This window comes from Sebastes umbrosus, chromosome 10, assembly GCF_015220745.1.
Source record: "Sebastes umbrosus isolate fSebUmb1 chromosome 10, fSebUmb1.pri, whole genome shotgun sequence".
Taxonomy (NCBI): Eukaryota; Metazoa; Chordata; class Actinopteri; order Perciformes; family Sebastidae; genus Sebastes; species Sebastes umbrosus.
The window spans coordinates 6,423,982-6,440,417 of NC_051278.1; the positions used below are offsets into that span (position 1 = coordinate 6,423,982).

General features: G+C 41.6%; 1 protein-coding gene across 3 annotated transcripts in view; it reads right to left on the reverse strand.

Moving 5' to 3' along the window:
* LOC119495195 (homeobox protein Meis1) overlaps positions 1–16,436 on the reverse strand; it is a 234,174-nt gene that overhangs the window by 147,852 nt on the left and 69,886 nt on the right. For all 3 annotated transcript variants that reach the window (XM_037781445.1, XM_037781444.1, XM_037781443.1), the window contains one exon: positions 8,871–9,120. The gene's annotated coding sequence lies outside the window, so the exon portion shown is untranslated. The remainder of the gene's footprint in view (positions 1–8,870; positions 9,121–16,436) is intronic.

The following is a 16,436-nucleotide window of genomic DNA, read 5'->3' on the forward strand; positions in this document are numbered from 1 at the left end:
TGCACAGCTAATGAATCACGCTCTTTGGGAAGTTAAAATAGTCTGTTGATGTCAAAGGAGGAAAATGTAGTTGTTTTTACTTGATCTTGAGACTGACATGGTCCTCTCTCTGGGAGGAGCGAGTCTCATGTCCTTATTGGAAAGCTTTTCAAAACCCATCGAAACATTTTGCAGTGAAGAGTTTTACATCTGAAATCACTATTGTTTTTTTCTTTGTTAATGAAGAGGTGACATTTTACAGATAATGTGCCATTCACCAAAAACAATACTGCATTTTTTCTGGAGCCTCTGATTAATTGTAGATAACAGCTGTGATAATCACTTCGACAGATAACTTGAACTTTCATTAATCAGCAGCATAAATTAAGATCTCAGATAAGACATCTCTGCTGAGTATCTTTTAATTGAACACAAATATTAAAAAGAAGGTTTGGATGAAAAGGGAAAGTGAGCGTCCACCACTTCATGTGTGTGTTTGTACATGCAGATATTTTCACATGCAGTTCGACATCTTTTATCACAACCCAAATCTATTTTTTCCTGATAATTAAGGAGCCCAGTATCTCTCATCCTCCTCAACAAAACATAAATTGTGTTCTTAGAGGAAAGTGATGTAATTTGAAAAGCTTGTTCTATATACCCATCCCTCTTTTACTCATTTAGTTATGTATTCCATTAATTAAAGTCCATAAAAGAAACAAAAAAAGCTTGGTAAGTCCATCAATTTATATTTGATTTACTCTAAAACAGACGTATAATATTTGTTATTTTCTATACTAATACTAATTATTAAATTGCATTTTAAAACACTGAGAAAAACCTAAAGATGGAATAAACAATAATGGTATAAGAGTGGAACATTGTTGGCTCATAGCCCAGTGTGCACATAAATAAAAAGCATTATTATCTTTAAAAAAAAAAAAGGAGAGAGACATTAAATAATAAAAGAAAATATATCAGAAAAATCTGCAGCAGAAGCTTTCAGCCTTAAGACTTTGTTGGGCTCTTATGCTGCTCTGTTCATTACACAAGCTGCTCGAGTCCGGCCAGGGCTGGTCAGTTGTCCATTTATTTGTCCATAAGGCCTGATGGGAGAGGAGACCATCCTTATCAATATTTCATATAATCATATGATGTTGTGTTTGGTCAATCTGCCTTTTATGGTCTCGTGCTATCTTAAGCTGAAGCCGTCAGTACTTAGGGCCACGGAGGAAATCAATGGGCAGGATAACATCAGTGGCCTGCTGGTTACTGTAAGTTCAGCACGACTATGTTAACGTTTCCTGTAATGTTGACATCACAATGTTGTTATGACCCACGGAGGGAGAACTGGACATACAGCAATATGTTTCTAATGGCACCCACGAGACCGTAGAGCCTCTTAATGTTTGACAAAAGAAAAGTTCTGCTTGTGTTATATTTGCAGCATTATTCTTCAGTTTTAATGTCTTTATATTATAGTAAAACATGTATTTATATTTTTATTAGGGCTGTCAAAGTTAACTTGATAATAACGCGTTAACGCAAATTAATTTTAACGTTACTAATTTCTTAAACACATTAACGCAACTTGCGATTTTTAAGGTTGTAGAGGGCTCAGTTTTAAAGCTAGCTTGGGTTTGAGTTTGCCATGTTATGATTTGAGCATATTTTTTATGCTAAAAACAGTACCTGTGAGGGTTTCTGGACAATATCTGTCATTGTTTTGTGTTGTTAATTGATTTCCAGTAATAAATATATACATACATTTGCATATTTGCCCACTCTCATGTTGATAAGAGTATTAAATACTTGATAAATCTCCCTTTAAGGTACATTTTGAACAGATAAAAAAGATTACTTTGCGATTAATAACAAATAACTATGGACAATAATGTGATTTTAAAAATTGTAATCGATTGACAGTTCTGGTATTTATATTGTTATACTTCCTTTATGTGAGTAGCTTATGTGTGCATAGTGTAGTATAGGTTATTTTAAAACCTTCTACCTTACTTTTTCCATATAACTTACATGAGCTGTTTGGGTTGCCTTCAATGCATCCTAATGCTACCTGACATTTCCGAACTGTTTTAATATTCCAATATTATGATCAACGGCTCGTAATGCAGGCTGCATGAATAATTTCAGCGCATTTGGTGGAGGCCTGATTATTTGAAACAAGTCCTGTTCTGGGCTTGCGGGGAGCCGGCGGATCCAAAAACACCATTAGCCAGGTGGTACGCCATGAATTAAAAATAGCCGAACACGGTTTTCCAGTCAGGCTGCTTCGCTGCCCCCCAAACCCGCCCACCTCCTCTGCAGCCCAACTTATCCCCACCCCACCCCCCACCCTGCACAGCACACACACTGTTTCGTGACAGAAGGCCGCTTTCCCTCCAACCTGAAGAAGAAATCTTCCAGAATGAAAAAGAAAGAGAGAAAGAAATCTGCCAACTGATCTGGACACAGATACATGACCCACATACCCTCTCACTCGCCCCACCCATCCCTCCGCCATGGTACGACTGTCATCTGAGGATGTTTTCACAATGTTTTACCATCCAATTTTTTTGGAGTGTACTTCAGGGACGTGTGAATTAGACGGCAAATGGGGAGAAAACGTGGCGGAGACACCTCAGAGGAGCTGCGTTAGCGAGCTGTCACAAAGCCCGAGACGGGCGCCCCGTACCCGCCACCGCCAGAGCCGTTCCATAAAAGGGTGAATTAACATCGAGGTTAGCCTCAACTCAATTCACATCAACTGGTTCCTGCTGCCAAGGACTCGAGGACTTATTCTAATAAAACATCTCCATTTAAACCCTGCGGCTGGATTCATCTCTGATTTATGTTACATAGGTGGCCTTACATCCCAATGAGCGGCGCGTCAAGAAAGCAAGAGGGAAGACAGGAAGTCACTGCGAGGGAGACAGCTGAAGGAAAGGAAGTGGAGAAAACAGATGGCAGAAAAGAAAGGAGAAGGAAGGTGAAGCAAGAAAGGAAAAGAAAGAGAGAGAAACATAGAAGTTAATGCAGATAAACATATGGGGGAGATGTAGGAAAATTAAAAAATAAGGAAGGATGACAGCATGAATACAGGATGGAAAAGTGACAGCAGGGGAAAAAAAGATAGAAATTACAAAGGGAAGGGTAAAGAAATGGGAAGATGAAGAGTCTGCGGGCAAAATGAAGGAATGTCAAGAAAGGAGTGACGGAAAAAAGGATTGAAAAATCGCTGCTCAGAAGCTGTAGTACTGAAGGAAAAAAGAGAAATGAAGAGATGGAGCACTGATGCGCCACCATAATGCAGGAGCCTCCCAACAACACCCTGCATGCTCTTCGCTGCCTGCTGTATATTTAATAGCCACTCCATCATTCTGCCTCCTTTCCTCTCTCCCCGTCTCTCTATCCTCCGTCGTTCCCCCGCTCATCCACGGCTTGCCCAAGCAGATGGGGATTGTAAGGCTCGGTGGCGCATTCCAGCATCACAATCTGTCTCCGCGTGCTGCGCTCCAATCCGGGGGAAGAGGCCGGAGTATATTTCCCAACATTGCGCGCTCACATATGCGCCGCTTTAGCTTGTGCCCGTGTTAGGGAAATAAAAATCAGCGGAACGGCTTGGAGTGGCAGCATGTCAACAGAGGCAGACAGAGGGAGATACGGGAATAATTGTTGGGGAATTAATCAGTTGGGAATGCTTTTCCCTTATGCCATCCTGCGTGGGTGAGAGTAACGGCAATGCAGGCCAAATGGAGAATTAAATTTACACCATTACAAACATGTTTATCTTTATCCCTATGCTCTGCGATGTGGGGGGAAAGTCTGATGCCAGTTCAAAGCATTGTCACATTTAACCGTGTCAAAAACTTATCTCCCTCCGGGGGTTTTGTGTTTGTTTTTTATGCCATTGTCCGTCAATGGCAAAAATAAACAAGGAAATAGTCTGACCGAAAAAAAAGTAAAGGCTATGTGAGGTCTTGTCTGGTATTAAGTGAATAACAGAGTGTCAGAGGTCACCACAAGTCAAACAACTGCCAACATATTTTCACATTTGTTTGACTTTTGAGAATGAAGTTTTTACTTTCTCCCCCCGTGATGAACTTGTTTTGTTAAAAGCGCTTCATAAATAAATTTGACTTGACTTGCCCTGTGGGTAGCATCAACACATCATTTCCATATTCACCTAATTGTGTCAGTCACTCATCCTCAACAAAACAGCCTTTTCCAGGTCAGAGAGATGCTTCTTTTGCAGTTTTCAAAGTTCAACACAAAACCAGAAGAGAAAGTGGTGGAAAACAGCCTGTGAGGTGGCGACTCTTGACACTGACAACGGCAAAAACTTGGTGGTGTGAGGAGAAAAAAAAAAATTAACGACACTAGACTATAAATTTTTCATTCACCCCACACACCCAAGGTGAAATAGGCGCGCTGCAGCTGCAGCGTGACGTGTAAAATGTGTTTGGATCTGGCCTGCAAACACTGCTGAGGAGCCCATGAAAGATGCATGGGGCCACTGGAGAGGTATAAAGAATTTAGAGATATAAAGGATATATGACAAATAAATCAGGATGCAAATCTCACTGGGTGCCACTGGGAGTTCTCCAATGAAAACGGCCTAAATAATTGAAGAGGAAGAGGAAACATTTCATCAATGAGAAGAGTGGAAAACGCTCTTCCCTCCATTTTTTAAAACCTTTCTTAGGGAGCTCTTCTAGCCTTTTAAAAAACGACAACGCAGAAGAGAACTCCGCTGAAAGAGGCAAGTATGTAAGTACACAAAACTGTCTTTTGAAAAGCAAATTCTTAAACACACGCTCGCGACAAAGCTTTCGAAATCAGAAACCACAAAACATATTCAGCAATCGTGCCAAAACTGAAAAAAAGGAAGGATTGAAAGAACAGTCAGTGTGAGACAAAGAAAACAAAAAGTAAACCCGAATCCAGTTGCACATTTTCCCAGACGCTGTCGTGAAATGCCACTGCTACTCAGACTGTGAAAGACATCTCCATTTCCAAAGTATCATTCTTCCTCACCTCCACTAGCGCTTTAACAGATGGGATTTTAACTCACTTCTTACTTTGTTTTCTATCATTTCTGTCCAGTTTTTTAACATATAAAGATGAAATGATGATTCTTTTCTGCTCATCTCTCTTCTCCCTCTTTGTTTCTCACTTTATACTCTTAACTTTATTGGCATGACTGCGTACAATATTATCAAAGCAAAGTAAACTAAATATGAGACCTCCAAACAAACATATTTAAACTCTGTTTGTTCTCACCAGAAAAAGAGCCGACGTGGTGAATGAGGAGGAAAAAAACTTTACATAATGACTCTGTCGTTGCCAGTTCAGCCAGACGCTCCACATCGAGGGAAAAAAAAAACTATTCTAACGGGAACTCATCACCATGGTGAACCCGGGTTGCCAAGCACGACTGTCTTGGCAACGGCGTCACCAGGGATACTGGCTCCCCGTAGATGGGGTTCATTGATTAGAGTTGGAGCTCACCCCAGAGTCCTTGGAATCATTAAACACTGTAGGTTTTTTTGGAGAGGGAGAATGAGAGCCCAGGGAATTGTGGGAAGGACTCAGAGGTCATATTCATTAAGAGGTTGGAGGCCCTGTTCTGAGTCCAAACTGTATTTCACTCCCTTTCATCCACCTTCATGACATCATTGGTGAGATACGTTTTGGATAACCTTCATTTACAGAGATCCCGGTTGAAGATGAAGTTTGTTCTTATGCTGCTGATGATGATGTAGAAACGCTACCGCTGCTTCACAGGAAGAAAACTGACGGAGAAGTTAAAGGTCACTCCTGAGTTTTTGGTGATTGTTTTAACAACGTACACATCCTGCAACCTTTAAAACTTGGTTTCAAAAAGTTTTTCTGTTAAGTTTTACTTCATATTAAACATTAAAGCTGCAGAAATGGAGCAAATATGATTAAAATAAAGTTATTTTTATAAAACTATATCACTATATCCTGACAGTAGTGCATGAGACGGGTAATCTGAAAAAAATCATGTGCCTCTGTGTCCTCCGGTGTTCTCCGGTGCTCCTAATGGCATCTGCAAGATTTCACAGACCGGAGGAAAACAAGCAGTAAGAGCTGATCTCAAGCCAGCTGCCTCCTATGAACAGCTGCCAATCATTCACAAACTCCGATCACACGGTCAAACTAGGCAGCGCTGATCAAATATGAATCAATATTTTGTTACTGTAATGCCTATTTCTCGCCTAAATTTTTTTTCAGAATCATCTTGTAGTGTACTGTTTAGCTGTAAAATGAGAAAGTTTGTGACCCGGCAGCCATATTGAGATCTGTTGAGGAAATACCAAGCACCGCCCACCAGCCGGAGGACAGCCAATAGGAACGCTCTCTCTCTCTGAAATGACCTGTGATTGGCCAAAGTCTCCCATCACAGGCTAGATTTTTTAAAGCCTGAAAACAGAGCCACGAGGAGGTGCAGAAGTCTAGTTTTCTCTCAGAACACTTGAATTACAATATGCTGAAAGGTTATTATGGAATTTTTGCCCAATGATGCAAAAAATATGCTGCCTACTGAAGCTTTAATACCACATTGCAATGCAGCCACAAGACATTTTGCACTTAAACTGATTTGTTTGGGAATTTCTTTGAGGCAACATAACTGACAAAAGAAAACATATCCACGATTCTGTTGACTTAACAGATGAAAACCAACTCCGAAACATGTGTGCCAAACTTTTCTGTCCTTCATCAGTTCAACTAAAATACAACTTAAACAACAGTTTAATGAATTAAATGAAACAAATGAATGTACCGAGAGACACTATAGATGTGTGTGATGTCCTTTTCCTCTAATTAGTTAATATGTATGTTCTAAAACCAAATGTATGTACTTTTAAAGTATTTCATTTACCGGGAAAAACATGCTTAATCAAAGGCAGCAGCAGCATATATAGCTATATGCTGAAGAATAATTAGTAAAAGGTCAATGAAAAGTCAAGGACAAGAGAAACTGTCTCTATAGCGAGAGGAAGGTGGAGGACGCGGTTCTAAAAAAGAAAACCTCACTTGAGATTTAACACGTTTCTTTGGTTTTGGTCCGCCTGAACGGTCACAACAGACGTTGGCTTGACACGGAGTCCTGAATGATCTGTCATTCTGAGTTATATACAGGTATGCTTAAGAGTTGACATGGCACTGTTGTGACAAATGCGTGAGCTCAGTGTCACATCTCATGCTATAGAGCGACTGACATACCAAAGAACATATACTCGCCACTTGACACAGCCTGTCTACACTCTTTACATTTTTAAATGCAGTGGACCTGACAGACCTAATGTGTCCTTGGATGTGGAGCGGTTTCTTAAGGAGTCTGCACTTACTATTAAAGAGAAACGCCACAGATTTTACACATCCAGATTAGTATCACTGCGCCTGTGAAAACAGCTGTAAAATGTCCTCTGTGTCTCTGGAGGAGCTTTGTCGAGTCTAAACAAAACAACCCTGGTGATGTCACCGGGGTTATCATGGGAAAAGAGACGACAAAATCAATTATTAACAAAATGCCTGCTTTAAAAACTCAGGGTGTGGAAGTGGAAACTCACAGACGTTTACGAAATAACAAAAATACGCTATTGAGCTACATTATGGGAAATGAAGGATCTAGTGTTTTTGGAGCTTGACTCATACTAGGGACTAAAATCAAGGATAGCTGGGCCTTTCTTTGACCATCCTTTTATATCTGTTCCTTGTGAATCCCCCGACTTTATGGAAATTTCAATACTAAATCGCTGGAGTATTGTTTTTAAAGGAACAGTATGCAACATCTAGCAGTGAGGTTGCAGATTGAAACCTCTCCCGTGTGCCAAGCGTGTAGAAGAACTACGGTGGCCGATGTTAAAACGCGAATGGCCCTCTCTAGAGCCAGTTGCTGTAAGAGTAGCTTAGGTAATTTGGAGAATAGCAGAGCCAGTGTGTAAAATGTGTGTGTACGTGGGAAGTGAGTGGTGAAGCAAGAGAGAGAGAGCAGCGGCGGTGAATGTGTGTGATGTTGTGAGCAAACAAGTGAGCTAGTGGAGCAGAAGACCGAGTTAGTTTAGCTCTGCGAATATCAAGTGAATGTACAGTGGAGGTTGCAGTTGCAGAAATAAATGCTCCTCAAGATCAACAGAGGTTTCCTGTGTCTTGTTTCCCGGCAGCTGAGTGGAGTGACGGGGGTTAACTCCAGAGCGAGTAACGTTATCGACTCCGGCCCAAGCAGGAGAAGTTAACACAGTGATTTGTCCGTTCTGGGCTACTGTAGAAACATGGCCAGCTCCCTACGTAGATATAAACGTCTCATTCTAAGGTAACAACACAATGACTCTTATTTTCAGGCGATTATACACAAATGAAAACACACTTATTAATATTATATTCCATTTCTGCCAATAGATCCCCCTAATTGGTCCTTTAAAGATGGAGGTCGAAGAGTCAGAAGGGTAACTTTGCATGTTTTTTTTAGTTTAGAGAGAGAAAGGAGATCGAGAAAAGCACAGAATGTCTTTGTCTCTGTGTGTTTGAAATGAGCTGAAAACTCACTTAACAGGGATACACTTATGACCCTCTTGTTGTGATGCAAAAAAAATCGTACATATTTATTATAAAGTTGCATAATGTCAGAATGATGCTTGTCTGGCCGGTAACAGAAAAGTGTGAGCCTTTTTTGCATGTTATCCTGTCTATTAAAATCAAAACTAATTTATCAAAGATGCACAGGAAAACAAAACAAAAACATGAACTGTGTTACCTTGTAGAGTGTGAATGTCTTTCCAACTTGTGTGAGTGTCTGTGTGTGTGTGTGTGTGTGTACTTGTTCGACTCTGCCTGTGTGAGAGAGGGGGCATGGGTGGCAGGGCTACCTTGAAAAGGAGATGAGAGGAACTTCCTCTTCTTGGAGCAGGCACAAAACAGCAGGCAGCGGTGTGTGGGAGGGGCAGGATAGCGGGTAGACGGGGTGAGGGCCGGTGCCAGTGGCGAGGGTCTTTGTGTGTTTTGTTAGCGGTGGCGGCACCCCTCAGGTCCAGTGGACACACGCCTGGTTCATTCGACGACAGCTTTGTCCGCGCTTGGAGGGCAGCCATGAGCCAGGCGCGCAGGTTGTCGTGACAACTGTGCAGCGAGACAAACAGACACATTGACACATGAGAATTGGTAAAGACGGTCATCGCAGTTCATGTTGCGTTTAAAAAAAAAAGCACTAGCACGTCTTGGAAAAATGCTAAATATATGAACCGTTTGGGATGGATCGTGTGCTGCCATGTTTCAGAGATAAGAGGTGCAAGAAAAGTTCAAACTAGGATATTATGTAGGTTGTCAAATAGGAATTTTCCTAATTTAAGAAGTCTTTTTGTGCATTCACATAGCAGATTTGTGTGCATTTGTCTACCTATGTCTGTCTAATCACTTGTGTTTGAACCCCATTCACCTGGAGCAGCCGTACAAAGGAATGTGTTTGGCTGCGCTCCTCTCCAACCCTTGTGCATCTTTCAACCCTAAACTATGCCAGGATCTCGGAGAAACAGAGCATCCGTTGACAGCAGGCGCTCCTCCAAAGACATGCTTCTCATGCCCTGTGGAGGCCCCCTGTACAGGAGACTCACCCCCCCCCCATCAAACCCCCTCCAGCCCTCGCTCTCCCCTGCAATCAAAGACAGCTTCATTATCTGCTGACTAATTTTGTGCCTGCCCCCAAGACGACTCCCAGGTAATGGCGGAGCAGGTTCACCCTCCTCCCCTGCACCTCTCCAGAACAGCCGCTCTGAGACATTGAGGCCACAAGGCTGCGTCTCCCCCCCACAACAAAGGGCCCTCTCAGGGGCTTGTGTTGCGTCCCCCCCACCTGCATGGGGAGGAGAGGGAGGAATCTGAGAGGAGGAATGGGGAGGGGGAGTCAAATCTTGAATCTCCGCAGCAGGAGAGGAGCCAGCGCTGGGACAGGCGGTGATACAACATTTGAATACCCCGACCGGGGACACACCGTCGTGCCTCTCCAATTAAATTATCCAGTCCACAATGGCGAGGCCTCGAGAATTGACACCTCCATTGAGAGTGTGTCAGCAGCTTTGTGGGGACCGACAATTTCCATCTCTGCAGAAATAGATTTGCTCCCAAGGGGAGCAACAATAGCAGGGCAATCCTTCTAATGCTCGTTTTTGGGAGGAAAATAGGGATGAGAGCTGGGGATTTGGAGGGTTTACTTACAGGGACTGAGGGAATTCTCGTTTGGAAGTGATAATATATCTGAAGTGTCTTTGACAAAATGCAATTTGCTGATGAATGTGTTGTTTTTCAGGTGTAAGCCAAAACCACCCTTGATAATGTAACATGTTTCAATAAGTCTAATCAAATACACTCTTTTGCATGTGCAAAGGCTGAATGATTTGAGCAAGTTGAGTAAGTTTTCCAAGGGCAGTGTTGGTGTCAGCCAGAATTTATTCCAAGTTTACAAGCTACGGGATTTTAATTACAAGTGTCGAACTGTATCTCACCAATTGTCAATGTTTCTATTCACAAACACGGACACACAAATGTCTTCACTTGGACGTACTTTAAACCTAATGAGCTGTTAACACAGTTTATTCTTTACAGAGAAAGTAAGTCTCCTCTGACAGCAATCATCACGTTTTCGGTGCATTAACCATTAGTTCAAAGTATGGGGAGACAAGAAAGGTTGTGGAAAAAAAGAAGAGAATGACATGCAACCCTTTCTGTATTTACATTGGACACACCTTAACCCACTGAGTCACCAGGACACCCACACTCTGTGTCTTAAAAGGCCGTTGACATGAGGTGTCTACAAAATCAAAAACCTGTCTGACACATAACAGCTCAGTGGGCACACCGCACACACACATCTCCAGCTGAAGACGTTGGCATCCAACAGTGCAAGACTGCCAATTCCCTCAGGCAGAGTTTGGAAAACACACCACCCTGACACCTCTAAAGTGAGCGTCACCAACCGACACATCTGCATACGAGAGTTGTCATCTGTTCGTCATGGGGCAGTGCAGGTGCAAGTGGGTGTCCCACTTTGACCGACAGAGACCGCTGTTCACATGCAATCTTATCCAAGGAGTTTTAGATGTCTAAATTAACCAGACATTAACCACTCAGGTGACAGACAGGAAAACACTCGTAATCATCTTTTTGTATCCTTTTTGGAAGACACTGACAACGTCGTCCTGCTGGTGGCGCCAAGCAGGTAACACATAGCCACAAAATGACCAAATAGGCCCAACAAACATTGTGACTTCGTAGCGCTACCGCCAAGTTTGCACAGAATTAGAGGGCTAAATATACTGTCAGTGTTTTGTCAAAGTATAATGCTCAGACATCGAAGTGTCGTGCAAAAAAATTATCACAAGCATTTCCTGAGCAACAGAGCCTAACCGATATATCAGATGTCTATAACAGATGAATCTCTACCATCTTGTATGTTGGTTGTTAAGTAACCTTATGCCTAGTTCACACTACATAAATTAAGCCCTGATTTTCCACTCTCCCAAAGTTTTTGGAGCTCCACGACAAAAGCCCCAGATCAGAGGAAAATCGGCATTGGCTAAGCGCTCAAATTGGCGCTCGAGCGCTATGTGTGAGCTGTTCAAAGACGCTAGTTGAGACGCGAAATATCTGCACCTGTCTGGAAGCTACCACCAATGAGTGTCTGTACTAACTGCAATGTAAACGCATCTGTGTAAATATACTACGTTCAGAGCTAGTGAATAAAAAGGGAGAAAGACTGCTTAAGGTGGGACGGAGGGGAGGTGGACGGGTCCAACAAACACAGGACTTTCAACCAGGAGACAGATGTTTTGTTTTGTAAGTTATGTTGACATTTGTGACATTTTTTCCATAGTTATGTTGTTTACATACGTATTGTACTTATTTTACGTACTTATTTTAAGCACAACCAGGATGTTTTTCCTAAACCTAACTAAGTGGTTTTGTTGTCTAAACATAACTGCGGACGTTACCGTAGTTTTTTTTCGTGGCTTACAAATGACTATTGCTATTATATGCTATTAATACACCTTCCCGTGAGATCAGGTTGGACGACAAGACAGCAAGTTGTGTAGCCATTACATAGTATGTCCACCAATTTATTTTTCAATTGTAAAAAATGTCCTATATATATTGACCGATGTATTGTTAATTTATTTTGAAACTCTCAAATATAGATATCAGTATCGGCCTAAAAAGTCCAGTATCAGTTAGGCTGTGAAATTAAACTCCGTCATCCAATGTGCACGGCAAATCAGAATGATTGAACTACGTCTTTGACCAATAATATTCCTCTCTTCTCTTTTATCAACCTTCAGAGAAACCTCAGCGAGTCTTTAACCTCCGTCTACATAAAGACACAGTTGTTCTGTTCGACTCAGTCAATCCAAAGTGAATATGATGGATGAAGGTACACGGATAAAACGTCTGTCTTCCTTCTCAGCACTTAGTGGATGCTGCTGAAAGGGCGGGCCTTTATGTCTGACCCCAGAGGTCAGACTGATACGAGATTATGTGTGTGTGTGTGTGTGTGTGTGTGTGTGTGTGTGTGTGTGTGTGTGTGTGTGTGTGTAGGGAGTGTCTCCATCACTGCACCCCACCCAGCTGTTTTTCCACAGTCCCTGATGACCTAGAGACATGGCTGTTTATCTCTTTGTCTGCCCCAGCAGATAGGAAAATCCCATAATTAAGGTATTAACTGCCTGTTGATGTGATTAAAGCTATCATGAATTATTCCATGAATGCAGTGTGATATTTTTCAGTAGTTAATCATAGAAGAACAGAGAAAAACAAAGAAACTCTTGGGTCCCAAAATAATATTTTTACAGACCAGATTCCTCCACAGACATGGACAAACTTTGATTTATTTTGTTCACATTATTGCATGATTAGCAATAATGTCCTGACTTAAAAGAAAAAATATCAGTGATGTTAGTTATATAGTAATCAAATGGCAATCTGAATAGACAAACTCATCTAACAGAATTAGATTTGATCGTATATTATTCTTGCTACAGGTCCCGTTTGATAAATAGATCCATTTATAACCGTTTCCTGATGTACTCTGTTAAGAGAAACCTCTGAAACCTCAGAGGATTTTCTTTGTCCAATCAGAGACACCAGAGGGTCCAAGTCAAGAGATGAAAGAGCCAGAGGAAAGAAATGAAGAAAATAATTCTCAGTTTCTGGGTCAAGGCCTAATTGATTTCCTGATTAGTCGTCCATCAACCTAAATCACAACCTGCTTCCACACCTGCGATGGGAGCGTGATTTCATAGTTGAGGAATTCATTAATGTTGAGCAGCTTATTTATCTGCTTAACAAGTCTATTCCTGTAATCCTGAGGTATAAAATTTAATGAAACGTGCAGCACAATGAAGAGAGAACATGTAAAATTGCAAAATGAAAATTATGGAAATCACATTTTCTCTTAAAGTTAATCTTTGCCTGTTGTTTTCCCGCGAGGAATTTGACATGCATGATTATTCATCTCTTGACAACAGCTCAATTAACACAATAATTTTGTTTTTCGTTTGTTATCGTCAGGGGAAATATGCCGTAACACAGGAACTTACACTGTGTAATACAAGCAGTGGTGAAAATATACATAGGCTGTTAGTGACATTCATGCATTTAATTTGTGGAATGAGGCTGGATTCTCATGTGATACGTAGGCTTCAGCGCCGCAATTATCTCCTCAAGAGCACAATGTAGGCATAATTTCCCCAGACTGCATAATTATCTTTGAGTAGGATGACAAACTCATCACAGAAGTTTCGGAAACAAGCGGTTTCACTTCAACCAAGTAGGCTCTGGATCTATTTTTAACCCTTTTGTAACCAGGTAGGTCAGTGTGTTATTTACAAGCAGCCTGGGGGACAGCAGGATAGCTGCAGGGGGAGAAAGAGTTGCATCCATCCACACAGTCAGACTTCAAAGTTTGGCAAGAGTGCAGTGGTGTATATACAGCTCTGTGGGCCAGCTGGGGGTTAAAGCCTTGCTCCAGAGTCCCTCATTCACTTCCACCAACTAAAGAATCAAACTGGTAACCCTCCAGGCACAAACATGTTTCCTCTACCAACACGTTCTCACTCCCAGCTCGTCAAATACCGACGCTTGGTTGGTGGCTATTAGGGCTGTGTATTGGCAAGAATCTGGCGATACGACAGTATCACAATACAGGGGTTATGATTCAATGTACTGCAATACTGTAAGCAAGGTGATCTATTGCAATTTTAACCTAATTTTAGTAAGGCTTAGTCAATCTTTGCATGAAAACAGTCATTCATTAAAAATTAATACTGAGTTTTTGAGAATCAATACAGTATCAAAAAACATAATACCATGATATTGTTTATTTTCTTACACCCCTAGTGGCCCCACGCTTCAAACTATGACGCTCTTGGTACCTCTTTAGTGTCCGTTTTTAGACATGTCAGGGACGGCGTGTCAGTTTACGCTCATTACAGGTGTCTTTTCAAAATAAACTTCCAATGTAGGTTTACTTAGTTTTCAGATTTACTTACGCAACAAAACTACTTGGTTAGTAGGCTTGCTGCGGTAGTCGGCGTTACCGGTGTTACATGGTGTTCGGGCACACACCGATTACATAACTCACCCATCACCCTCTCCGTTATTTTGCTTTTTTATAGAAATAAAAAACATTTTGTTAATTTTGCGTATCAGTGCCGTGTTATCAATACCAACCCGGTCTCACGGGAAGGCGTATAAAAACCTAATCTTGGAAATGACTCAAATATCTCAATATGAAATATCATAGAAATGCCAAAACACACTGGATGGGGGCTTTAAGAATTCAGATTTTTTAAAAATTAACATTAAATATGAAGCAGATTCATGTCAGGTCTCTTTAAATAAGGATTTCTTGATCCCTTGTACAATATTTACATGTGAAGTTACCAGTGAGTAATCACACGTTAGGAAGAAAACTGCATGCTATTATGTCAGAGACAAAGGTGTCTGGCTTTGTGTTTTTCTACGTCTGCAGCTCACAAGGCCATGTGAGGACCATCTATACCGGCCTCACCATGTAGAGAAATATTGTCTTATGTTTGGTCTCAGCTTAGGTCAATGCTTTTCCTTCAATTTGGCTATCATTAAGGGAGTATTTTGGTGTGCTCATGGTAACCTGATAGCGTTGACTGATGCTGATCGCTCCCCACAGGGCCCCACTCTCTCTCCCTCAGCAGGCCAAGGCGAACCCAGCTGCAATTATAATACTTAAAATAATTCCACAAAAGTGGAGCCATCATTGAATAATTCAGCCTTCTAGTCTTGTCAGGACTTTGCTGGACTTATGACATCATTCAAGCTGAATATCCTTTAGCAGATGTGTGAGCCAGAAAATACTCAAACAGGACTCACATTCCCAGAACAGTTGAATGTTTTGAAACTGAGTTTCAAACGGCTGTTTCCTCAAACCCGTGAGTGAGCTCCAAAATGTGTCTCACAACTAACTGAAATCGGTGCTCGCGGCCCTGATCAGGCTTTGCAACAAAGCCCCAGAGTGGTCTGATTTGTACGGCTATGTAAACAAATCGTGTTTAATTTTACATGAGTATTTGCTTGGCGCCCGACACCCTAAGAGCACGGCCATATCATTAATAAGCCAGACTTGCTCATCAGACTGTAAATGGCTCGCTTCATGTATAAAATATCAGAGGAGTAGAGTGGCCCTGCATCTCTAAAGAGGCCTGAATGGACCGCTACATTCTTAGCTGGAATTTATGGAGCACGTCAACACCTGGACCTGGCGATGCTTACAGCGCCACTCCCACAGTGCCTAATGGATGATGAAGGGCCAGTATGGACCGGTTCTTTTGTTGATCCCTGGACACTTCTGAGTTTAAAACTGTCTTTTGGGAGCCTATTTGGCTGCTTCTCTGTACACAAGGCGGTTCACAGAGTTTATCAACCAGATCCTCTGCAGCCAAAATTAGCTTGCAAATAGTTGTTGTGTGCAGGAGCCAGAGCTATGAGACATGAGGAGAGACATGATGCCATCCAGATTACGACTTTATCAACATGCAACAATACATTTCTTGTTTTCTGCAAGTCCACTCTTAGAATATACTACCCACATGTAGTAACTCCAGTATTATTATTCTTTTTCGTGGTTACTGTATGTTCAGGGACTCACAGCACTTTGGTTAAAGTTTGGAAAAGTCTGTGGTTTTGATTTAATACCGAAAAAGCTAATGCGACTTGAAGCACGAGACATTTTTCAACATTTAACCATTTTTCCGAACTTTAACCAAAAGGCATTTGTTGCCTAAATCTAACCACATGCAAGACTCACGATGCAAAGGTGAATTTCCTTGCAATAACGGCAAATTCACACCAGAACAATTACATTTTTCTGGAGTTTTTAAGGAGTCACAGGATCTCTTTACTGATTGGCTGCG